This window comes from Notamacropus eugenii, chromosome 5 (genome assembly GCF_028372415.1).
Source record: "Notamacropus eugenii isolate mMacEug1 chromosome 5, mMacEug1.pri_v2, whole genome shotgun sequence".
In the NCBI taxonomy this organism is placed as follows: domain Eukaryota; kingdom Metazoa; phylum Chordata; class Mammalia; order Diprotodontia; family Macropodidae; genus Notamacropus; species Notamacropus eugenii.
The window spans coordinates 300,500,405-300,526,765 of NC_092876.1; the positions used below are offsets into that span (position 1 = coordinate 300,500,405).

General features: G+C 37.6%; 1 protein-coding gene across 9 annotated transcripts in view; it reads left to right on the plus strand.

Moving 5' to 3' along the window:
- NCKAP5 (NCK associated protein 5) overlaps nt 1–26,361 on the plus strand; it is a 1,146,457-nt gene that overhangs the window by 192,316 nt on the left and 927,780 nt on the right. Inside the window, exon 2 of one of the 9 annotated variants that reach the window (XM_072613280.1) lies at nt 23,861–23,990. The exons of the other annotated variants lie outside the window; for them this stretch is intronic. The gene's annotated coding sequence lies outside the window, so the exon portion shown is untranslated. The remainder of the gene's footprint in view (nt 1–23,860; nt 23,991–26,361) is intronic. 9 annotated transcript variants of the gene reach the window in all.

Genomic DNA, 26,361 nt, shown 5'->3' on the forward strand with positions numbered 1-26,361 from the left:
TATAAATCATTCTTTTAAAGAAGAAAGTACCCTGTGAGTGAAACCAAAATTTAAAAACTATCTGGTGGGGAGAAGGAGAGAAGTAAAAGGAGGAAGTTGAATACACAGAAAACTCTGACTGCAAAGCTGCCACTAGCAGTAGGAGTCTATGGAGTAGCTGTAAATTCGGGGCAAGTACAGTTCTCTCTCTGATGATAATAAAAATCACAGTAGAAATCAAGGTCTCTTCTTGACCCTAGACTGTTCAGCTGTCCCCAGGATACTTTTTGATCAGAAAAAGTCGGTGTTTCAAGCTGTGCTTTTTATTTGCAAGAATCATTCCCATGCTGTACACTCAGTGATCTGACACTTGGAAGCTGTGATAGCATAGAGCCATCAGGAGGTGAGGAAGTGAGCAACTCACGTTCAACAGCAAACATTTCCTCTTCATTTGCAAGAAAGGGAGCTTTCACTTTTAAGTACAGATGGCAGTAATTGTTACCTTGGTGACTGATGGATTCCTCCCAATTCTGCAAAACTCTACAACTGTCCACTGTGTCGGCTGCATAGACATTGCTATTATTCAGGAAACATAATTTGAATTAGAATCGCCGAGGCTGGAAAAGACCCCCAGAGGTCACCTAGTCAGTGTTCCCCTTTTGGGTAAGTTTCATCAGAATCAGTATAGTCATATGGTCCTCAGTTTTTATATGTCAGTGATGCAATCAATGAATATTTACCTCCTACATCCCCAGAACTGAGCTAGGGGTAGTTACATAAGAAATATTAGAGATGGTCCCAGTGCTCATGCAACTTATAATGTAAGCTCCTTATGGGAATTTTATGGTCAAATTTTTTGGTCAGTTTTTTGGTCTAATGGTCATTTTTTTGGGTCAAAGGCTAAGTTGTCTTCTTTAGATGTCTTCTCATGAATGTGAATATGTCCTTTAAACTGACAGTAACTTAGGCAACCAAGTTAAATTCTGGAAAGCACAAGTCTCATTGAACCTTTTGTCAAGTAGAAAAAAAAAGTGGCATTAGTAACAATTGTCAGTTCATGCTGTGAATATTAGAAAAATCAGTCCTTTTCTAATATAGTATCATTTTGTAATTCATGTCACATCACCTAACTTTAACCACTAGAGATGTCTCAGAGTTTATTTTATGATGTTCTAGGCAACCCTCACCATGCAAATTTTGAGTATGCATGACTAACCTTAGTGAGTATTCAAGTTGCAACTCCTCTTTCCCTTTTTCACCCATACTTGAAAAAAAAACAGTAAATTGCAGGGTATTGGCAAATACCTAGTGGTCTTCCTTCATGAATCCAGAGTTAAAATAGCCCCAGTATCATTTATGACAGTGAGAGAGGGTTCAAATAGTATATGCAGTGCTCTTCAGTCACTCTGACTAATCTTCCAGCATGCTCCTTATCCCAGCTTTATCCCATGTTCAGGTAAACTCAGAAGCTCTGGAGTAGAGCTGGGGATAGAAGAATCTAGCTGAGTTAAGATCACCACAACTAATGAGACACAGGCAGGGGATTAAATTTAGAAACCTTAAGCTGGGGAATGGTTGGCAACATTTTTGAAGTGGCATGCCAAATCTTTGTTTACTTCCGAGTAAGTGGGGCACAGATAATGGGAAAAATTGTGATTATTCATGCATATAAGTATAGGGAAGTCTTGTCTACAAAATTCAGGGAAACCTGGGGCATTGGTGCCCATTAGCTTTGAACTAGATATTTTGGAGAAGGAAGAAGATGAGAGGGTGGATTCCCATTTATGTACACATATGGGATTTGTGCCAGGGACAATTTTAGGAAGCTTCAAAGGTTCTCAATTTAAAAAAAAGTCTTCTGGATCACACTTTAATCCCTTATCAGTGTGCTACCATGGTTCCAAGTTGTCAGCTTTGATGTCATTTTCAACCATAATTCCTTCGGAGGGGTAGGACAGAAGATTCCAAGGAGGAATGTTAGTAGTGGGATGAGAAGATGCCAATGGAAAACTCCGTCATATTTATTTGGCTTAAAGCTGCTCCTGGTGATCATGCAAATTTCCTCCTTGACAGCCCCGGTTGCTGGGTCACTAGAAGAAATCATGTAGGTCACCTTTGCCACACGTGTGCTGTGTATGTGAGCTGCTGGCCCATGACCTCGAGTATTAGTGCAGGAGACTTGTTCCCCCTGAATTACTTACATTCACTTAAGTTGTCCTTAATTCTGTTGTGATCTCAGGTAACCTTGCTGTCATTTTCTGTAACCTCTTGTTCTGTTCATTTCTTGTTGTTCAAAGGATAATAAAAGGTATGAATGAGAGCTATTGTACATGCCTTTACAAATGCTACGTTAGAGAAAGAAGATATAAAAATACCAAAACCACTAAAATGGAAACAAGTGCAAATGATCAACGACATTTGTTTTACTGTCTGTATTTTCTTGTGATGCCAAGATTTGCTTGTCATTCTCTCAGTGTTTTGCCATCCTTCAAAAATGAGAATCATCAGATCAGAGGGGTTTCTATGGTTACTGACAAGTTTTCCACTATATCCCTCTGACAGCTCAGAATCATTCTCATAAGAATATTTCTTTGCTTGTGCTTTGTCCATATCAAGAGATGGGGCTTTCACTATTTCCCTTAGAAACTGATCCTTAAGCTAGAAGCCAGAGAGTTATCTCAGATACTTTTTCTCTGTGCTCTTTCTCTCTTTATTTCTTCCTTCCTTCCTTTCTCTTTCTTTCTTTCCTTCCTTCCTATCTTCTTTCCTTCCCTCCTTTGTTCCCTCCTTTTCTTCCTTTTCCTCCCTTCTTCCCTATCTTTCCTTCCTTCCGTCTTTCTTTCCTTCCTTCCTTCTTTCTTTCCTTCCTTCCCTCCTTCGTTCCCTCTCTGTTTTCTTCCTTTTTCTCCCTCCTTCCTTCCTTTGTTCCTTCCCTCTTTTCTTCCTTTTCTTCCCTCCTTCCCTTTTTTCCCTCCTTCCTTCCTTCCTTCCCTCCTTCCCTCCTTCCTTCCTTCCTTTCTTCCCTCCTTCCTTTCTTCCCTCCTTCACTCCTTCCTTCCTTCCTTCCTTCCTTCCTTCCTTCCTTCCTTCCTTCCTTCCTTCCTTCCTTCCTTCCTTCCTTCCTTCCTTCCTTCCTTCCTTCCCTGCCTCCCTCCCTTTCCCCTCCCTTACCTCCCTCTCTGTCTCTTGGTGTATCTCTCTGATTCTTAGATAGCCTATCAATAGAAGTTTATTGAGCATCTCTTCTGTCCATGACCCTGTGGAATATAAAAAGGAATATGTTTTTCTTTCCTGGTTCCCCTTCTCCCAAAAGGAAAAAAAAAACACAATAGCAACATCCTTATAATCCAATTAGGGAAATAACCAAACGACTACAATTTAAATCGTTATAAGATTTAGATGTAAGGTAGTACATATAGTAGGAAGAGCCCTGACTTTAAAATGAGAAGATTTGCTATCCAGAACTACTATTTACTATTTGTATGACATTAGATAAATCATTTTACCTTATTGAGTCTCAGTAGCCTCATCTCTTGAGGCAATTTGGTTCAAATGAGAGAACTCTGGATTTGGAATCAGTGGTCTCTGATTCACATCCTGATCTGAATGTTACTTGACTTCCCTGGGATTCATTTTCCTCCAGTGTAAAGTAAAGATTGGACTAGATGACCTCTGAGGTCCCAACTAGTTTTAAATTGTGGATCTTATGAAGACTTTAAGTAGTAGGAGCTCTAGGAGTTCAGAAAATCAAGATAACTCCTGGATAGAGTGATCAAGGAAGGCCTCATGGAGGAGGTAAATTTTAAAGGAGGATTTTTAAACCTTTTTAATGTCACAGATCCCTTTAACAGTTTGTGAAAGTCTGTAGACCCTTCTCAGTATAATTCTTTTGAAAGCATAAAGTAAAATACATAAGATTATGAAGGAAACCAATTATATTGAAGTACAGTTATTAAAATATTTTAAAATCAATCAAACAAACACACAAAAAACAACTCTATAGACCTCAGACTAAGAACACTGGCTTTAAAAGCTTCTCCTTTTAGCAAGGGTTAGACATACTGTAGATACTGAACAAGAATTTTCACAATTTTAAACCAGGATGTCACTCAGTTTATTGAAGCATTATTTTCTAAATAGTCCCCTGATGTCCAGGGTGGATCAGTGGAGCCTCCAAAGGTGTCCAGCTTTAGACCTGGAAGAATCTGGCTATTGCATTTCCAGTACAGTTACCAGCACATACATCCAATTCATCCATTTACTTGCTTTCCTGATTCTATTAATGGCATCTCTCCCTTATTTGCAGACCAAATGCTGGATATATCACCTTTCAAATTATTTTTGTGTTTTTTCCTATCAGCCATTTATCAGTTTCTAGCCTACAAGCTATGTCTGTTGGCTGTATTTGAGCAACCTGGAGAAATTTTCCTAGTTTATTGCCCTATATTGTAGTTCATTATTATCAATTAATATTTATTAGGTGCCCAAAGGGTTCATAGTCATGCATTAGACAGCATTTCTCATCACTTTATGCTTCTTTTTTGTTAAAATGCTCTGGCCTTGGCAAATCATGTTTACAATGCTTCTGCTTTTCAGAACATGTGACAGAGTTCATTTCTAACCCAATTTGAATTAATATTTCAAGAATAATTCCAAGACACATTGCATCAAATGCTTCACTTAACTCCAGATATATATAGATATATATGTCTATATATTTGTACGTATGTATTACTGCTGCCGTGTCTCTTTCATGCACCAATTTTGTAATTCTGCTATAATAAGGAATCAAAGTTGTTTGAATTTCTCACTATAGACATAAACAGTTGTGGCACTTCTATTATGAGGTGTTTTCTTATTGCCCTACATCTGTACTATTGCAATACCTCTCATTTGGTTTCCTTGAATTGACTCACCCCACTTCAGTCCTCCCACCTATCTTCCAACAGTCCCCAAAATAATTTTCCTACAGTGTAGGTTTGACTCTTACAAAGACCTTCTTACATCTTAATAAGCTCCAGTGGCTTCCTATTACCTTTAGCAGAAAAAACAACCCTCTGTTTACTTTTTATAACTCTTCTAAATATGTCTTATTTCTAGACTTAATAATTTCCTCCATGCAATCTTGGGTTAAGCTAAATTGACATTTTTTTTCCTGTTCCTGAGAAATGACTATCCATTTCCTGTTTCCATACCTTTGCACTAGCTGTCTCTACTTTCTGTGCACTTCTCCATCTCTGAAAATCCTTAGTTTCCCTCACAACTGAGTTCAAGTGTTTCTACAAGATGCTTTTCCTTGTTCTCTCAAATACTGACACTTTCCCCTCACCCTTCCCCTTACCAGAGTTAATGATGTCTCTGCTTTGTGTGTGTTTATATATGTACATGTTACCTTTTCCATTGTGTCCATATCATCAACTAACATACCTTAAATGGTTTTTATATAAGCTCCTTGAGGGAAAGGATTGTTTCACTTTTGTGTTTGTATCTTCAGCACCTACCACAGTACGTGACTGTAGCACCAATGTGATATTCACAGCACCTGTAGCGACCATGAATATCCCAGTGCAATTCTGAACTGTGAGATACAACAGACTCTACACATGGAAGACAGAACCAAAACATTTATTCAGATACCAGAAAGCCAAATCCATCATAGTAACAAAAATATACATGTATAAAAACGATGCAGAGAACAGCATCATCCCCAAGCCTTCCCCCGCTAGGCTTCCCACAGTCCAGCTTCCTTAAACAAAGTCGCAAACAAGCTCTTTCACACACCCTAGCCAGCTATCTGTTTGCCTGCATCCTTCCTAGCTCTGACCAGACTCTGACCAATTTCCTTGCAGCTCTGCTCTAACTTTGCCTATTTCTGTTTCACTCTTACTGTTCCACCTGTTCAGCAAACGCCTCCCACCACAGGCTCCATGTGACTCAGACTTGTGTGACTCAGGCTTCTATGTGACAGGCAGGTCATGTGGGCCTATCAGTGAAGGGGAAGAATCTTCTCATTTAAATTACCATTACACTGGCACATGGTAGTGTAGATACTCAAATATATGGTTTTTGGTTGGTTTATTCGTTCAGAGAAATCTGTTTCTTTAACTTGAAAGATGAAATTTAACCTATGTAATTGGCCTTCTTGAAGATACCCATGTTTGTGTTTGCTACCATGATGTCTTTTAACATTTCTTTGGTTTTCTTGCTAAATTCTCCCTTTTAGCATGGCAGCTTCCTAAGTAGAATTCATTGGTCACCCAAAACCACAGAAAAGCATCAAGAGAAATCAAGGATTATAGTTGGACAAAGGTGGACCTACCTCTCTCTGATCTTACTGTTAGGTAGGACAGAGTCCTTAGCCTAGAGGTTTGGAGAAGAGGGACTACATTCTCTTTCCTTGAATTCATTCAATGGTCAAATTTCTGAGTAGCACAGGGGATGCTGTTGAAAGTCAAAGTTTCCTATGGGAGGCACAGTTGGTTTTCTGGGAATGTACAGTCTCTCTTGACTGGGAATTCTTGGAAAGCTTTGGTGAATCAGGCTTGGCAGAGAAAGGAATTGAAGCAAAGGAATTTGTAGGTATTTTTGTACCCTGATCTACATGTAAGAGACTATTAAAGCATAATCTAGGATCCATTACCCATTTGGGTGAGTTATACAGTGTTAGAGATAAGTGAAGCACCATTAGTTATATGTAAGGTAATAATTTATTAGGTGCCTACCTCATATATCATGGCATACTAGGGAGGCAACTGACCACAAAGCCATGAAGATGTTGGTTCAGGTCCTACTATATGATCATGAATGGACCATTTAACCTCTCAGTTCTCTTGGAAACTCTGAGATTATGAATTGCTAATAAGGGGCTAAATTGCATTGCTAGAAGTTTTCTCATCTATGAGTTCCTTATACCAATGAAGTAACAGGTGATAAGTAACATAAATAATAAATCCTATTATTTAAAAGGATCTCACTTCTTTTGTCAGAAAATGGCCTAAATGTGGCTCCCTTTGTTAAAAAAGAAAAAGACTATATATGACAAAAGAAATCCCATCCCCTTATTTCTCAAATGATAATGATTTGTTTCTTCTTGTCTTATACTGAGGTCAATGTATGTCAACCTTGGTCAGTATAGTATAGTGTATGTTTGCATTTAATTTTCTTTTTTTCCCCTTGGCAACTTAATTATCAATAAATAGAAATATTTCTATATATAAAGAAAAAAATAAGAAACAGAAAGAAACAAGGATTAGAAGCTAAACTCTTACTCAGATGGCACAATTTGCTTATTCCTCTCAAATGATGAAGATTGGGACTCATCTCTGGCTGCTGTGTGACTCTTGTCCATGTCCTCCAATCATTCACCACAGGGGTTCTTCCCAGTATGTTCAAGGCCTTCCTTTCTTTCTCTCTCTCTCTTTCTCTTTCTCTTTCTCTGTCTCTCTCTGTCTCTCTCTCTTTCTTTCTCTCTCTACCTCTTTTCCTTTTGAATTAGTAAGTTGAATTCATAAGAAAAAAAGCTGCATCATAATGTTATTTTTCTCCATGGCATATCCAAGACAACATGGTCTAATTAAAGTGAAATTTATAAGGCTTTTCTTCAGTTAGTCTCTGTGTCTCTTTGCCTACCATAAGGCTGTGCATTTAGGGGATGTTAGTTGTTGATGATGATAATGGTACCCAATGTACTCTTAAAACTTTATCATAAAATACACCGTCAACATCAACAGACATTTAAGTTCCTTTCTCTTTCTCTCCTTCTGATGGCCAATATCACAGTTTAATCTCTCCTCATGTTTGTCTGATTTAGTGTAATAAGCATCCTAATTGGTCTCCTTGCTTCTAGCCTCTTCATTATCCACATGGCTTCTAAAATAATCTTCCTGAGCCACAGATCTGACCATTTTACCTCCTTATTTAAAAAAAAGTTACTCTGGAATAAAATACAATTTCTTTATCTTGATTTAAGATCTTACAAATTTGACTTCCACCTCCCTTTCCAGTCTTATCATACATCATTGTTCTGTGTAGCCACATCAGATTATGAGTTTTCCCTCACGTTGTCATTTAATTTCTTGCCTCTCTGAATTCATGCACCTTATTACCTCCCTGGCCCACCCTGTTTGTGCATGTATTCCAGATTCATTTTGCTTCTTAGGATCCTAAACTGTTTTTAAAACTCAGCTTTGCTCCCACTTCATATGCTTATGTTTACTCTTATCTCAAATTTCCTTTTATTTATTTGCCTGAATACTAGTGGTAGAGGCAGTGAAGGCATTGTGGATAGACTGCTGAGTGAGGCTTCAGTCAAGATCTGAATTCCAGTCTTGCCATGTACACTGATTAATTGGATTTCCATGGGCTACTGCTTGCTTTCTTTGTGTCTCAAGAAACTTATAGATTCATAAATTTAGGGTTGAAAAAGATCTTATAGGATACTAATTCATCTCTCTCATTTAAAAAAAAAAAAGATGACTCAAATAGCTTGAGGTCCACAGAGATGAAGTGACTATTTAAAGTCATCCAGGGACTATGTGGGAAGGCAAATATCTGATAGAGTTAAGTAGTGATTCATTGCTTCCTAAGTTCTCTGATTTCTTATGTGGAACTCTTTCTACTTCATTGTGCAATTGTCTGGTGTTTACCTATGGTTCTGTTACCTACTGGTGCTATTTAGTTGAGTTACATTTCTTCAGTTAACTTTATGTCATTGGGTACCACAGTGTAGGTGGTCAATAGATGTTTGTCAAATTGAATTGAACTTACTGCTTTCTGAGTAACTGCAACAGACTACAACAGATACATACCTACTTGGTATCATTTTTAAAATAAAATAAAATTTTATTAATTTTTAAAAATATTATCTAATTTTCTCCCAGTTTTCCTTCCCCTCCCTCTCCTAGAAAACCATATCATTTAGCAAAGATTTGTTATAAAAAAATTTAAAAAATATCAGCAAAACATGATCAATACATTAAAAAAGTCTGAAAATATGTGGAGCTTCTCACTCTCATGGACCTCCTACCTCTGTAGAGGAGTGGTGGTAGGGAGCCAAGATGGCAGATTAGAAAGACGAACCTGCTCTAGCTTTCCCCCCCATAGTCCATAAAACACCTGTAAAAAATGACTCTAAACAAATTCTAGAGCAGTAGAAGCCACAAAACTGCAGAGTGAGAGAGATTTCCAGCCAAGACAGCCTGGAAGGCCAGCAGGAAAGGTCTATCACACCAGGCTCAGAGCTGAGCACAGCTCAGCCTTGGCTCGTGGCACTGCATGGACAGGACTGAAACAGGCTTCAGGGTGCAGAATCATGGGCAGCAACTGCAGTTTCCAGATTTCTCAACCCACAAATGCCAAATACAGCTTTATAGGTCAGTGAGAAAGCTCTTGCACCTGTGTGAGAGGGGAGTGTGGTCCAGCCCCAGCCCTGGACCCAGGGTGGCAGCAGCCATTGCAGCAGCAGTGTGGACTTTTGGAGCCCTTGGCTTAAAGACCCTGGGGAAATTGAACAGCTCATCTGGGTCTCAGTCCTGAGTGGTGATCTTGGGATGAAGAGGAGCACTGGTGTGGTGGAGCTGGTGGAGGCTCTGGAGAGGGAACCCTACTTGCAGACCCAGGGCAGAAAAGAGTGCTTGTGGTTGCTCCCAGACCAGAACCCAGGCAAGGAGAGGAGTAAACTCCTCTCCCTTTATTGTGCCACCTTGGAGGAACTGAGAACTTACAGGTTCCTAGAGTATACTCTCCACTTGACAAAGGACTCAAAAGTTAAGTAACTGGCTGAGAAAATGGCCAAAAAAGGGAAAAAAATAAGACTATAGAAGGTTACTTTCTTGGCAAAAAGGTATTTTCTTCCATCCTTTCAGATGAGGAAGAGCAAAGCATACCATCAAAGGAAGACATAAAAATCAAGACTTCTACAGCTAAAACCTCCAAAAAATATGCAATGATCTCAGGCCATGGAAGAACTCAAAAGAGATTTTGAAAGTAAAGTAAGAGAAGGAGAGAAAAAATTGGGAAGATAAATGAGAGTGATGCAAGAAAATCATGAAAAATGAGTCAGCTGCTTGCTAAAGATGACCCAAAAATGCTGAAGAAAATAACGCCTTTAAGAATAGACTAACCCAAATGGCAAAAGAGGTTCAACAAGCCAATGAGGAGAACAATAATTTAAAAAGCAGAATTAGCTAAATGGGAAAGGAAGTTCAAAAGCTCACAGAATAAAATATTTCTTTAAAAATTAGAATGGAACAGATAGAAGCTAATGACTTTATGAAAAACCAAGAAATTATAAAACAAAACCAAAAGAATGAAAAAATACAAGACAATGTGAAATATCTCATTGGAAAAACAATTGACCTGGAAAATAGATCCAGGAGAGATAATTTAAAAATTTTTGGTCTACCTGAAAACCATGATCAGAAAAAAAAAAGATCTTAGACATCATCTTTCAAGAAATTATTAAGGAAAACTGCCCTGATATTCTAGAACCAGAAGGTAAAATAAATATTGAAAGAATCCACTGATCACCTCCTGAAAGAGATCAGAAAAGAAAAACTCCTAGGAATATTGTAGCCAGATTCCAGGGTTCCCAGGGCAAGGAGAAAATATTGCAAACAGCCAGAAAGAAACAATTCGAGTATTGTGCAAATACAATCAGGATAACACAAGATCTAGCAGTTTCTTCATTAAGGGATTGAAGGACTTGGAATATGATATTCCAGAAGTCAAAGGAACTACAATTAAAACCAAGAATCACCTACCCAACAAAACTGAGTATAATATTTCAGGGGAAAAAATGGAATTTCAGTGAAATAGAGGACTTGGAAGCATTTTTGTTGAAAAGACCAGAGCTGAATAGGAAATTTGACTTTCAAATACAAAATCAAGAGAAATATGAAAAGGTAAACAGGAAAGAGGTCTTAAGGAGCTCATTAAAGTTGAACTGTTTACATTCCTACATGGAAAGATGTTATTTGTAACTCATGAGACCTTTTTTTCAGTATTAGGGTAGTTAGAGGGAATATATGTATGTACCTGTGTGTATGTGTGTGTGTGTGTGTGTGTGTGTGTGTATACATATAGATATAGATAGATAGATATGTGTATATATATGTGTGTGTGCATATATGTATATATGTGTACATACATACATAGACAGAGGGCACAGGGTGAGCTGAATATGAAGGGAAAATACCTTAAAAAAATAAATAGAATTTACTATTGAATAGAATGTACTAGGAGTAAGAGAAAGGGAGAAGTAGAATACTGGAGATCATCTCACATACAAGAGGGAAGAAAGAGCTTCTTCAATGGAGGGGAAGAAGGCACAGATGAAAGGAAATAATTGAGCCTTATCCTCATGGGCTTTAGCTTAAGGAGGGAATAACACACACTCAAATGGATATGGAAAGACAAGGGGGAAGGGGATAGGAGAGGGAAGACAATAGAAGGGACAGCAAATCGGGGAAAGGGATAATCAGAAGCAAACACTACTGTAGGAGGACAGGTCAAGGGAGAGAATGGAATAAATGAGGGGCAGGATTGGACAGAGGGAAATATGGTCAGTCTTTTACAACATAACTATTATGGAAGTGCTTTGCATTGTTGACACATGTATGCACTATATTGAATTGCTTGTTTTCTCAGTGAGGGTGGGTGGAGAGGGAGGGAGAAAATATAGAACTCAAAGGTTTAAGAATGTATGTTAAAAATTATTTTATCATGCAACTGAAAATTAAGCTATACAGGCAATGTAATATAGAAATCTGTTTTGTCCTTTAGGAAAATAAAGGGGAAGGGGGATGGAAGAAAGATGGGTAATAGAAGGGAGGACAGACTGGAGGAAGGGGTGGATGAGTTGCATGCTGTCCTGGGGTGGGGGCTGGGGAGAGATGGGGAGAAAATTTTGAATTCGAAATTCTTGTGGAAGTGAATGTTAAGAACTGAAAAATAAATTAATCATATATTTAAAAAAGGAGTAGTGGTAGAGAAAGTGTCTTGTCATCTTTGCTGCCCTGCTTGTTCTTTGTAATTTTGTAATATTAACTTTCAATTGTATTGTAATTCTTTTCTATTACGTTGTTGTAATCATTCATTAAGGATATCATTTTGTTGACTCTGCTTCACTTTGCATCAGTTTAATTAGATTTTTCCATGCTTCTCTGTATTTAACATATCCATTTATGCTTTGAGCACAGTAATATTCCATTTTGGTCATGTACAGCAATTTGTTTAGTAATTCCCCAGTGGATTGGGCAAATCTTTTGTTTCCAGTTCATTTGCTACTCCATTAGTGCTACCATAAATATTTTTAAGTATATGAGGACTTTCTCCTTGTCAATTATCTCCTTGTTGGTATAAGCCTGGCATTGGAATCTCTACATGAAAGGATGTGAACATTTTCTAATTTTGTACCCATAATTCCAAATTATTTACTGTAATGTTTGTATTGATTCACAGCTCCACCAGTAATTCACAACTGTGTCTATCTTCCCACAAACCCTCCAATACTGATTTTTCCTGTCTTTTGTAGTCTTTGCCAATTCTCTGGATTTCAAAAAACCTTGAGGTCAGTGATGTGGAAGACCTTTTCATATAGTTATTTATAATTTTGGGGAAACTTTATTCATAATATTTGACCTACAGCGAATCCTGCTGCAGTTGTTCCTAATTATTGGTCTGTCTGGCTCTGAAAAGTCATAAGGGACCAGTAGACCTTTCCAAACTGAGCATTCATACAATCGGTCTGTCATTTTTTTGACGCTATTATTTTTTAGAGTTGCTGTAATAGAGGGTACAGGTTTTCTCCTGGTTTCAAAGGCTACCCATCATTTTAAGTTCATGCTGAATTTGGCTAATATCTGTAAAAGATGCTAAGCCTTCTCATGCTGTTATAGCATTGTTATTTGACTGCTTGTAGTCTTAACCATTAGAATTTTCAATCTTTAATTGTAATTCATTGTTCCCAGAGGTAAAAGGTTATAGCTATATAATCATCTTTATTTGTATATATAATCAATCATCTAAAAATAATACTTAAGAAATTCTTTTTGATAACCTGCCAGTAACCAGGAGTGGTCATTCTGTCATTGTTATTATCCTGAAATCATGAGCAGTATGTCAGTCTTTCATCAGTATTTTATTATGTTGAAATTTCCTCCCAGTCCAACATGAGAGAGCACACCCAAACACCTGTTTGAGAATGGGCAGTTTTATTTCATAGTCTCCAAGGAGCATTTATCCTGATCCAGATTATTAAATAAGCCTGTGACTGACCCTATATGCAGCTTATGAATTCTGTTGACTTTCTGACTGATCTTAGTGGCTCAGCAAGGGTGATAAAGTGATAGTGGGGACAGTCTTTCATTATTTGACTTATGTGTGTCCGCTGTGCACCCACAATAAGCAGTTGTTGATTAATTATAGGAAAGGAACTTAAAGAGAGAAAGAAAAACCTCCCTTCTATTCTTATTGCCTAGTGAGACAAAAACTACAATGGGCTACATGGGATTGATTATCAGCTGCTCCAAATAGCAGAGAAGGAAAGAGGAAGCAATAGAGACAAGTGGCCTTTTGCCAGTCCCCAGGACCATGCCAAGCCTGGGAATTGGTCCAGATCCAACCTCATCAGTTTGTTGCTTGAGAAAACAGACTCCCTGGCTGTTGCCAGGAATCTCTGCAGCATCCTTTGGATGTACCTCTTTGGATGGCATAGCTTCTGTTTTGATCATTTATTGGACACCTATGGTGCATGGCTCTTTAGGAAGAAACCAATGGAACTTATAAATTATGCAGAAGTATCCCAGTTCTCAAATTAATTTACTGACTCTAATCAAGGCCTTAATTTTAGATGGATATCCATTTGATGTAATTTAAGAATCATGAAGAAAGCTTCCTCCACATTCCACCCCCCCTTCCCCAAGTCTATCTGGAATCCTAACTAATATGTCACTTCTTAAATGGCTGTTACATGCAGTTTTCTTATCTGGGAAGGATAAAATATTATCTAGTAAGCCAGTGGCAGGAATGGGTTTGTCCCAGGGGTGGGGAACCTGTAGCCTTGAGGCCACAGACTCTCCACCCCTTGGTCAGTCCTTTAGTACCTTTTGCTATGAAATGGAAAGTACATATCTGAGGGAAGAAGAAAGAGACAGAGTAGGTAAATTCTGATGGTCAGGAAGATTAAGAACCAATGTTTGGAATCTGCAGTGTGTGTGTGTGTGTGTGTGTGTGTGTAAAAGTAAGTCATGACAACCAGAGGACAGCATATGCCTTCTGAGGGCAGGTACTCTGCATGACCACGTGAGTGAAGAATACAGATGTTCTATCTATGAACTACCTATGTTTCTCTGAGTAAAGTCATCGAGTATGAATTCCACATTGTTCTAACTCTTCTGGAAAACCAGTTCTAATGACATTACAGGGTCATTCACCTCATGAATGCTTAGTGAAGAGAGGGAGAGAACGATGGTGCTGAATGACTAAATGATAGTACAAGGTTTCCCAGAACTTCCCTCTATAATCAAGGAGTAAAGGTTAGTGGCCATTCCATCTGTTGTCAGCAAAGGAGTCAATCAGTGTTTCATCTTCAGATCTTTCTATATAGAAATATGCAGTGTGCTTGATGAAAAGTAAGATTTCATTATGCAAGGCCCTCAGTACTTAGTTTTCCTGTTATCCACTCTTTTAAGAAAGAGAGTTAATAAGTATAAAATGCTTTCAAGAAGTGAAGCTTGAAAAGACACATTTCTCCCTGGGGTTTGATTTTTTAAGTCCTTTAGCTTCTGATAAGTACTCACTGAAGGTGTTTGGATTCATGTAGTGTCACATGAGTGACAGGGATAGAAGTGACAATTCCATTTTACTACAACTCCTTTTCAGGTAACAATTTACTCCTTCCATTTTTACCCTGTCAATTAAGAGAACTGATTTATCTAGCTGAATCATGTATCATAGATTTAAAGCTAGAATCGACTTTCTCAGTCCTTAATTTTATGTATCAGGTAACTGAGGCCTAGAGAGATCAAGCAACTTGCTTTGCTTAGAGCCACACAGATATTCAAAATTATCAAATTTCTTAGATGGGAAGTAACTGATACCTTCACAGCTATAGGAACAGGAGAAAATCCAGAGTAAGAGTTAAAAGTAGTTTCTTTGAAGGCAAACTGGATAGCCCAAAAGAAAACTGCTCAAAGGTTTTAAACTAAATAATCAGCAAACATTTAAAAAACATGTCTTAAATATCTCTGTACTTTAATGGTCAATTTTTATTTATACTCTGTACGAATGTATGTTTGCATATGTCCTTTAGTAGCTCTATCTAGAAGATTGCATAGAGCTGTTATCTCTAGTTTTTCTAGAAAGTCGTCTAATTTTATATTTTTCCTTTTGCTTTTATTTATGTTAGACTTGTCCAAAAGTGAGCGTCATTGACTTCTGCCGCTGTTGTATTATTATATTACCCACTTTCCCTTTCCTTTCTCTCTCTTCCTTTCTTCCTTCGTTTTCAGTCATTTTCTATCCAACTCTTTGTGACCCTGTTTGGAGTTTTCTTGACAAAGATACTGGTGTGCTTTGTCGTTTCCTTCTCATTTTACAGATGAAGAAACTGAAGCAAACAGGGTTAAGTGACTTACCCAGGTCACATAGCTAGTAAGTGTACGAGGCTAGATTTGAACTCGGAGGATGAGTCTACCCGGCTCTCCATCCACTGTGCTACCTAGCTACCCTTCCTTACTGACTCGCTTTACTCCTTTCCTTCTTCTTTCCCTTTTTTCCTTCCTTCCTTGCTTCTTTTCAGCACCTAGCATAATACTGGAAACACAATGCCAGCACCTAAATCATAGAATTATTTTCCCAGAAGGCACACTATTTATTGTATTTTCCATCATCTATCCCACCTCCACCACCATTTTAGAAATGAGGAAACTCAAGCTCATAGTGAGTATTGACTTCTTGAATATCAGCAAGGAGAGCTGGGAATAAAACACATATATTAGAGCATCCAGTTTTGTGATCATTTTACTATATCATACCCCTCCCATCTTATTAAAGTCCAGGAGAAGATCGTTATTTTGAATGACTCAAAAGGCGTTCAGTTACTGAAACACCAAAGAGTTGAGTTCTGTTGCAAGTCTATAAGTACAGGAGTTTGGTGCGTAATGGGGAAAGAGGTGCTGAGTGAACAGGTTAGGGGTTAAGTATAATCTTCTTTATTGGTAGTTCATTGGTTTTTCCTTGTTAGAATTCCTGGTGCCCATGGAGATAACCGAAATTGTTTTTTTTTTCTCTCATGTGTAAGTCTTATTTGAGAGGTCATAAGAATAGAAGAAAATGCCTAATCTTCCATCATTCAATCATCAACATATCAAACACTCCTAAACATTACTAACAGGGAAAATACATATAAAACAATTCTGAATTTTTACCCCATGTCCAAAAAATTAGCAAAGATGACAAAACAGAACTAAGGGGTATAGGAAGACACTTAGAAGTGTACTGGTACCCTGTTGGTGGAGCTGTAAAATAGAAGACAATTTAGAACTATAAGTACAAAAGTGTTAATACTGTTGTGACCCAGAGCTAGTATTGGTGGAAGACCAACAATAGAATAAAAGGTCTATATAATAAAATATTTACTGCATTTATACTTTTGGAGGTCACAAGAAGATGAAAATAAAAAAGAAGTGGGTGCCCATTTATTTGGGAACATCTGAAAAAATTGAGACATAAGAATATAGTGGAATATTATTACCTCATATGGAATAATGTGAAGAATTCAGAGAGAGGGGAAAATAATGTGAACTAGCAAGGTGAATCAAATAAACAATAACTATGGTAGCTTCCTCGGTTATGGAAATGAAGACATCACAAGTCAGATCAGCGCATGAACCAGTCCGTGAGAGACTGTGGACACGTACCTTCTTCTTTATAGCAAAATGGTGGCTGCAGCATCTCATGCCAAATACCATTGATGTGTTGGTCAATATGGTTCTTTCCTAAATTGTAATTCTTTGATGTAAGAAAGAGTTTTATTGATATAGTACTAGGAAATAATAGTTATGTCTTGTTGTTAATATGAACAGAATGTAAAAAGGGAGGAAAGAAGGAGGAGAAAGGGGAAAAGAAAGAACCTGAAACCCAGGGAGGCCTTAGAACCTCTACTACCTCTGAGATTGAATACAGATAAATCTAGTTTTAACAGTATCCTACATATGGAAACTCAGACTTACAACAAAAAAAGATATAAATCAGGAGATTCACAAGGTAATTCATTTTACCAAAAGTAATCGATGCATGGGGTAATCACTGAGTCTGTTCTCCTCTCTCCAGTCGGCTCTGGTCTCATGTCTCTAATACCTTGTATGCGTAATCTCCAGGTTTCTTTATTTGGAAAAGCATTTACTGTAATATTTCTTTTTTTTTATTTTTATTTTTTAATGTTTAACAATCACTGCCATACAATTGAGATTTTATCCCCACCCACCTACCCCCCACTACCCCCCTCCCTCCCCACGACTGCATACAATGCTGTATAGATTCTACATATACTTTCCTATTGAGTATATTTTCACTATAGTCATGCTATGTAGTCAGACAAAGATAAATGAAAGAAATCGTATAACAAATCAGAACATGATACACAAACACATACACATACACAAACATGATCTGCTACATTATGTGAGTGACTTCCATATTTCTCTCTCTGAGTGTGGAAGGCATTTTGCCTTGAGATCCACCATTGGGATTTTTTTTTTTTTTGTAAGAAGTTCTTGTGTTATTACAAAAATCTAAGTCTACCAGAAAAAACTCTCACACACTGTGGTCGTTGCTGTGCATAAAGTTCTCCTGGTTCTGCTCCTTTCACTCAGCATCAGGTCATATAAGTCCTTCCAGGCCTCTCTGAAGTCTTCTTGTTCATCATTTCTTATGGCACAATAGTACTCCATTACATTCATATACCATAATTTATTCAGCCATTCCCCAATTGATGGACATCCCCTTGACTTCCAGTTTTTGGCAACTACATAGAGTGCTGCTATAAATATTTTTGTACATGTGGGACCCTTTCCCATTTTTATGATCTCTTGGGGATATAGTCCTAGTAGTGATATTGCTGGGTCAAAGGGTATGCACATTTTTGTAGCCCTTTGGGCATAGTTCTAAATTGCTCTCCAGAATGGTTGGATGGGCTCGCAGCTCCACCAACAATGAATTAGTGTTCCAACTCTCCCACATCCTCTCCAACATTTATCATTTTCTTGTTCTGTCATGTTTGCCAATCTTATAGGTGTGATGTGGTACCTCAGAGTTGTTTTGATTTGCATCTCTCTAACCAATAGTGATTTAGAGCATTTTTTCATATGATTATAGATAGCTTTAATTTCTTCCTCTGAAAATTGCCTGTTCATATCCTTTGACCATTTATCAATTGGGGAATGACTTGTATGATTATACATTTGGGTCAGTTCTCTATATATTCTAGAAATGAGGCCTTTATCCCCGAGCTTAGCTGTAAAAATTCTTTCCCAATTTACTACATCCCTCCGGATTTTGGTTGCATTGGGTTTGGTTGTGCAAAAACTTCTCAGTTTAATGTAATCAAAGTTATCCATTTTGCATTTCATAATGCTTTCTATCTCTCCTTTAGTAAAGAATTCTTCCCTTCTCCATAGATCTGATAAATGCACTATTCCTTGCTTCTCCAGTTTATTCATGGTATCAATCTTTATACCTAAATCATGTACCCATTTGGACTTTATTCTTGTGTACGGTGTCAGGTATGGGTCTATGCCTAATTTCCGCCACACTGTTATCCAGTTTTCCCAGCAATTTTTGTCAAACAATGAGTTCTTATCCCAGAAGCTGGGGTCCTTGGGTTTATCAAACAGAAGGTTGCTGTATTCCTTGCCTACTGCATCTTGAGTGCCAAGTCTATTCCACTTGTCTACCTCTCTGTTTCTTAGCCAATACCAAGTGGTTTTGATAATTGCTGCTTTATAGTACAGTTTGAGGTCTGGTAGCGCTAGGCCACCTTCCCAAGCATTTCTTTTCATTAGTCCCTTTGATATTCTGGACCTTTTGTTTTTCCAAATGAATTTTGATATTATTTTATCCAGCTCTAGAAAGTAATTGTCTGATAGTTTAATTGGTATGGCACTAAATAAGTATATTAATTTGGGTAGAATTGTCATTTTTATTATATTAGCACGGCCTACCCATGAGCAACTAATGTTTTTCCACTTACTTAAATCTGACTTTATTTGTGCAAAAAGTGTCTTGTAATTGTGTTCATATAATCATTCCCTGGGTTTGTTTTGGCAGGTAGACTTCTAAGTGTAATATTTCTTTAATTACTCAGATCATGTCATAAAGTTAAAACAGGGTTTGATTTGGGTTTGTGCAGAAATGTGATTTGCATGAAACATTTTAGGAATATCTCATCTCTATAAAATGAGACACATCTTCACTTAACAAAAGTCCAGCAGTTCCTCATAGAATACACACACACACACACACACACACACACACACACACACATACACATATATATGCATATATATTTGCCTCTGTAGCAGAAAACAGTTTACAGGTGATGTTTTTGACCTGCAGTGTGTCCCCAGGGGTCTTAAGAAGCCTAGGCAGCTTGTTACTGTTGTGCTAAAGAGGTTTCATTTAGTAGGGGATCCAGTGATGTGGAAGGGAAATAGAGGGAAAGAGATTCGACCAGAGCTCTTGAGCATTGGTATTTGACTGTCCATGTCTTTCTCCTTTGTGTCAGTTTTGACAACTCTGGCTGGGCTGATTGACAGTGTGTTCCACAGTTCAGGGTTACTGACATTTTCAAGTTAATTTCAAAGCAGTTCATACATCTTCATAAGCAGCAAGGGACAGTTATTGCATATGGGTCAGTGGAAAATCTTCCATTATTGAAGGATATTTCTTTTACATATGCTGTCTTGTATGTGTCTCCTTTCTTCTCAGGATAGAGAATGTGTCCCTGGGCTTATTTTCACTGGGTAAATAAACTACAGGGCAGCTAGGTGGTGTAGTGGATGCCAGGCCTGGAATCAGGAAAATCTGAGTTCAAATTTGATCTCAGACACTGACTAGCTATGTGACCTTGGACAAGTCAGTTAACCCTCTTTTCCTCAATTTCCTCATCTGTAAAATGAGCTAGAGAAAGAAATGGCAAACTATTCTAGTATCTTTGCCAGGAAAACCCCAAATCAGGTCAGGAAGATTCAGGCATGACTGAAGCAACAGCCAAATAAACTATTTCCCTTAAGTGTCTCTGTGTGGGTTTCTTTTTCCTGTGTCATTCATAATATTCAACTAAAGATCAATTGTTTTTACTTGGTAACTGAATGCAATATAAGGAGTTCTGATCTTGGGTAATAAAGTAGAAGGACATTGCTTAATGAGGTGCTGTTACCTCTTTTTCTTGCTCACTTTTGTCTTTTATGTTTTTAATGTCTGTTATTTGTGCTGAGTAGCTAGGTGGCACAGTGGATGGAGTGCTGGTCTCGGAGTCAGGAGCGCTCACCTTTCTGAGTTCAAACTTTGCCTCAGATACTTACTAGTTGTGTGACCCTGGGCAAATCACATAACTCTGTTGGCCTCACTTTCCTCATCTGTAAAAGGAGCTGGAGAAGGAAATGGTACACCACTCTCATATTTTTGCCAAGAAAAGCCCAAATGATGTCAAGAGGAGTCAGACTCAACTGAACAAGAGCAACATTTGTGTTTTATTTTTTCAAGTAACAAACCTTTTAAAAATTAATCTGCCTGTCTCACTACCCCAAATTATTGAACAGGTAATTTTTTTAAATCCCTCAATACACATCTGTCTAGTTTAGCAAAAACAAATTCCCATATTAATCCTATCTGAAAATATATGCCTCTTCCTGTATTTTTAATTTATGTCTTCTGGGTCATGACTGGTGTATTTCATTTTTATTCTTTTGAAATTATGATTTATCATTATATTTATCAGAGTTCTAAAGGCTTCTTCCAAAGTTGTTTTTCTCTATAATATTGGTAGCATTGTATAAATTATTCTAGGTCGGCTTACTTTGTTCTGCATTAGTTCATAAAGGTCTCAGTTATCTCTGAAATTGTGATATTGTTACTTCATGTGGAAGTGGGAATGAATCACATTTTTTCCATATGGGTGTCAGGTTGCTGTGGCACATTGGCCGATTGAGCAAAGTGATCACCAATGAAAACTCAATGGTTCAGTTCACACGTCTGTTTTTCATTAGCATTTGTCTTTCTAATTCAGCAGACATATTTATAACATCGGTCTACTATGATCGTAGAGCTTTCTTCTAGAGATTCTGAGAAATACAACATTAGAGAGGATATGGCACCTAGTTTCATGGATTTTATTGTCTATTAGATGTAGGACACATGGTCTACTTCTCCCACAACATTTGGAGCGTGTTCGTTCCAGACCTCGATTCCATGATCTTCAAACAGCGATTATAGGAACTTTTCAATTGTTGGCACACATGTCCTACATTTTTTATTTTTGCATTTTAGATGATTTAATAATACATTAAATTAATATAGTAATTTGGAGTTTATACCATTCCTTATATACATTATCTCACTTGAACCTCCTCACAACCCTAATAGATTGATACTATTGTTACATCTATTTTGCGCATGAAGTAACAGATTCAGTGACTTGAACAGGATCACATAACTTTCCTTGACTTTAAGTCCAGAGCTCTATTCATGATACCATATTGCCTCTTAAAGCCACAAGTAAGAATATTATGAAGCAATGAATTGTAAGTACTTAGAAGTACTTACATGAATATGAAATTGTCATATTATGTGGTGTAGTGGATGCCAGATTATATGAAATTCAAGAGAAAATGTCACTACTAACTGAGAGAATCATGTAAGATTTCCTGGAGGAAGGTGTTATTTCAGCTGGATTTTGAAAGATTGGTAGGAGGGGAAAGGGAGTTGGTGACAGGAAATTCTGTGTTGAAAATATATTAAACAAAGATATGAATGTGAGAGTGCAGGATGTTTAGGGTAGATGGGACAGAACAACAAAAAATATGCAAATCCTTACTTGGTTTCTTACTAGCTGTGTAACCTCGGGAAAGTCACTTAACCTTTTAGGTCCTCAGTTTCCTAATCTGTAAAATGAAAGGTGCTAGGTCTGATGATCTCTAAGGTCTCTTCTAAATGTGACATTTTGTAATTCTGAGTCATCCAGTTTGGCTGGAATATAGAGTACAGAGTTGAGAACAGTGGTATGAAATTTTGGACATTTTTGGATGCCTGGCTTATTTGAACTTCATATAGTAAATAATAGGAAATCATTGATGGATTTTGAGCACAGGAATAACATTATAATAACTAATTGATGTTTATTAGTGCTTTAAGATTTGAAGGCTACATATTTTACTCAAATGAGGGTACTACTGCTTGGAAAATTAAATCTCAGAGATGATAAGTGAATCTCCCCATGGGCAAAAGCTGGGAACTGCTAAAAGCAAAATTTCAACCCTCCTTTCTTCTAATTCCAGATCTAGCACCTTTTCCTCTATATCATACCTCCTTTATATGAAGGAGTCTCTAAGAAATTCAAGAAACATTTATCAAGTGCAGCTTAATGATGATTCTATCCATTGTGCTGGTTGGCACAATGGATAGAATGCTGCACTTGGAGTCAGGAACAGTTCAAAACTGGCCTCAGACACGAAACTTAGGACCCTAGGCAAGACATTTAATGTATGCATGCCTCAGTTTCCTCAACTTTAAAATAGGAATAATAGTAGAATCAACCTCCCAGGATTGTTGTGAGGAAAAAAGAGTATGTGATTTGTAAAGAATGTAGCAGAATGCCTGACATAGGATGGGTACTTAATAAATACTTGCTTTTTTCCTTTTTATGTGCAAGAGACTATGCAAAACACTTGGGATGAAAAAAAAGAAGAGTATCTTTCCTCAAGAAGCTTATATTCTATTGGGGTGTAATAGACATGGCCTAAATTTTGCATAGTGTTTGATGTTTTTTCTTTAAGGATGGCTAGGAGGCCATTATCAGTATTTGATTGGTCTAGAATATTAGAAGCATAAAAAGCACAGCCTCTGAAGAGCTAACGATGGGAAGATCTAGTGAAATTCACACTTACCTTTAAGGTGTCTCTTTGACTCGCCATTGCTGCCTGGTGAAAGCCAAGGTAGAAAAAAAGCAATATCTATTTTTGTTAATTATGTCCTTTAATACTTTATTAGGGGTAAAGATATTTTTTACTGCATCTTGTGGTCCACAAGTGTTTCTTTGCATTCCAAACCTGAGTCATACTCACTGGAGTAGCCTGACTTGGGTCTGACTCAGAACATCTTGGCATACTAGGCAGAATTGGATTGCAGTGACTTTGTGGTTCTTGTGGCTGAAGCTGGGGAAGGACCATATGGTAAAAGGAAGTCTTGGGTAATTGGATGGCCAGATGTAAGCACCTGTTATCCTGTAACTGCATTAATTTTGACCACATTTTGGGAGCTCTTTCAATGAGATTAGAAGAGAACCCACACTGACCTTGTAGTATTAGCATGATTGATGCTTGACAGAAGGAAAAGAATTTAAGAATATCTTGAAGGAACAAGTATATTTTTTGCATCAATTGAGATGCCTAGTAAATTAAGGAATTTAAAAGGGATAATCATATTTTAAAAATCAATATTCTCTAGCTCTTACTAACAGTTTAGAAAAGCTGTATTACAAGTGTAAAGAAAATGAAAAATCATTGGTTTTTTACGTGGTATAATTTGAGACAGAGATGCGCAGAGAATATGCACTCATGTTTTATGGATCATGCTTTGTACATATTGAGCTGTTTTATGAATTTAGATGCCACGTGGATGGAAAGGGCTGTACTGATAGGTCTGGAGACTAATAAACTAAAGGTGTGAACTACTGACCATCATCCAGAGGTCTTACTGGAGAATGTGTTGAATCTCACTGAGACTATCGCTGTAAGGTAAGAAAATGGATTCAGTTGTACCTTGAAGGAAGATTGGGAATCTAAGTGACACCAATTAGGAAGCAGAGGTGAAACTACAAATTTGGAGTCATCTCTGGAGGCAAGAGGGCCTCAGTCTTCCTCTATTACTACCCCTATGTATATGATTGCCTCCACAGGAGTATTAGAGTGGGGGACTTTCATCCCTAATTAGCTTAAGAGTTTTTAGGAGAAGTTTAAGCAATAATTTGCTTAGGATATATTTAGTTTTGTAGAAAATTAAAAAGTTGAAGGTTACATATCAGAACTATTCTTTGTCCATCTGTAAACAGTTAATATGGGGAGCTTTAAGTATATTCTCTCAGAAGAATGAATTTTCTCTAATACTGTTTTTCTAATACGGGTCAGCAGGAAAGAGGATGGGATTCCTAAAAGAGATAGGTTTGGTGAATTGGATTTATCTTGTTTCCCTAAACCCTTTATGACTGTTTCGTGTCAAACAGATTCCCTATTCTGGGCAGAAATCAGATTTTAGTTATGTGTGTCTCCCACTACACCATAATAAACCCTGAGCAGACCAACAAATCAGTTTTGAACAGGAGGCTGGGCTAATCCCAACTCCAGGAAAATATGGATACCCACAAAACTAATGCCATGCCACTCCTCATTTACTTTCTTCAGGACTCCAACCCTGGATCAAAAAGATGTCCCTTATGGCAAATGAGGATCAGGTCAGACATCAGCAACTATTCTAGCTACATCTGCTCTGGGCTTTTAAAATCCTCATCTTCTAGAGAACTACAAAATACTGAGGATGGTGTCCTGGCCTCCTTAAACAAAATTATCCCAGCTCATGTAAAGTTCATACTGTCCTTGCAGCATGGTAGATCTAACATGGGTACAAATAAATATGATGCAAGGAAGAGAATGATTTGGTCAAAGGAGAGATCAAACAAATCAGTAAAGAAGTTTCTGAATAGGGAGGCAGACCCAAGAGCTGACATGTCTGGGAAGGCTTCATAGAGATGGTAACAATTCAGTTATAACTTGAAGGAAGATTGGGAATCTAGATGACACAAATTAGGAAGGAAGATGTTGAGTGAAGGATGGTTTACGCAGAGTCATGGATAATATACATGGAAATGAGGAGTTCAAGGAACATCTAGTAGTAGAGTTTGGGGAAAACATGGGTTGAAGGTTTTAGAGTGGGCTCATCATCTTCCATCAATATGGAAAATTAATTTGGTTGTGATATGAAAAGTGTATTGTAAATATATGTGAGTAATGTAAATGAAAAGAATAAAAGCACAGAACAATAAAAACTAAGAATTAAGGAATTATTATCACATATAGAAGAAGGGGCCAGTTTATGAAGGGCTTTGAATGCTAAATGTCTGAGCTTATGTTTGATTCTGGACGTAATGGGGAACTATTGGAGTTTATTGAATGGGGAAGGGAATCAGTGACATGGTCAGAACTGAACTTTAGGGGAATTACTTTGCCAGCTTAGTGGATTATGGAGAGGAATGGATAGGAATTTAGGACTGGAAGACTATTTAGAAAGTTATACAACTGTGAGATGATGAAAGCCTGTGTTAGGAGTGGGCTGACAAGATTTGACAACAGATATGTGAGGGAAGTCCAAGTGAGGAGTCAAGAGTAACACCAGTGCTGTGTGCCCAGATGACTGGGAAAATGGTGACTGATGCCCTCAAACATAATAGTAAAATTGGGAAGTGGGAAGTCATTTGAAGTGACAAAGATGAGAGGGTGGGAATAGTTAAAACTAACACTAAGGTTTTCAACATTGAGACTGGGTGGATGGTATGTCCCAGGAGGAAAACATGAAGGCAAGAGAAGGAGCACATTTTAAAAGAAATGATAAACTCTGTACTACAAGTTAAGTGTGTGATCTAGAACTAGAAGGGACTTCAGAAGCCATTTAGTCCAGCTGCGTCCTTTTTACATGTGAGAAAACTCTAGCTCTTACCCATGCAATCTTTCTCCTCTATAATCTCCCTTGTTCTCACCCCTGCTTTATGTGAAATCTTAGGTTGTCTTCCTGACTTTATTTTATATTTTCTTCAAACTATCTTTCTCAGTGATGTCCAAGTAACCTTCCTATCACTTATGTAATCAGTTTTCAACATGTTGAATTTGAGGTTCTGATAGATGTTACATATCTGAGTCATTAGTGATGTGGATATATCATTGTGAATGGAGGACAGGCCTAGAGAGATAGATAGATAGATAGACAGACTGAGCCATTAGAAATGTGGATGTGTATCTTTGGATTTGGTGATGGTTGAATCCATGAGAATGAATGAGAATGAGGAATACTGGGTCATGTGAGCACTTACATGGAAGAGTAGACATTTTCTCTCATACT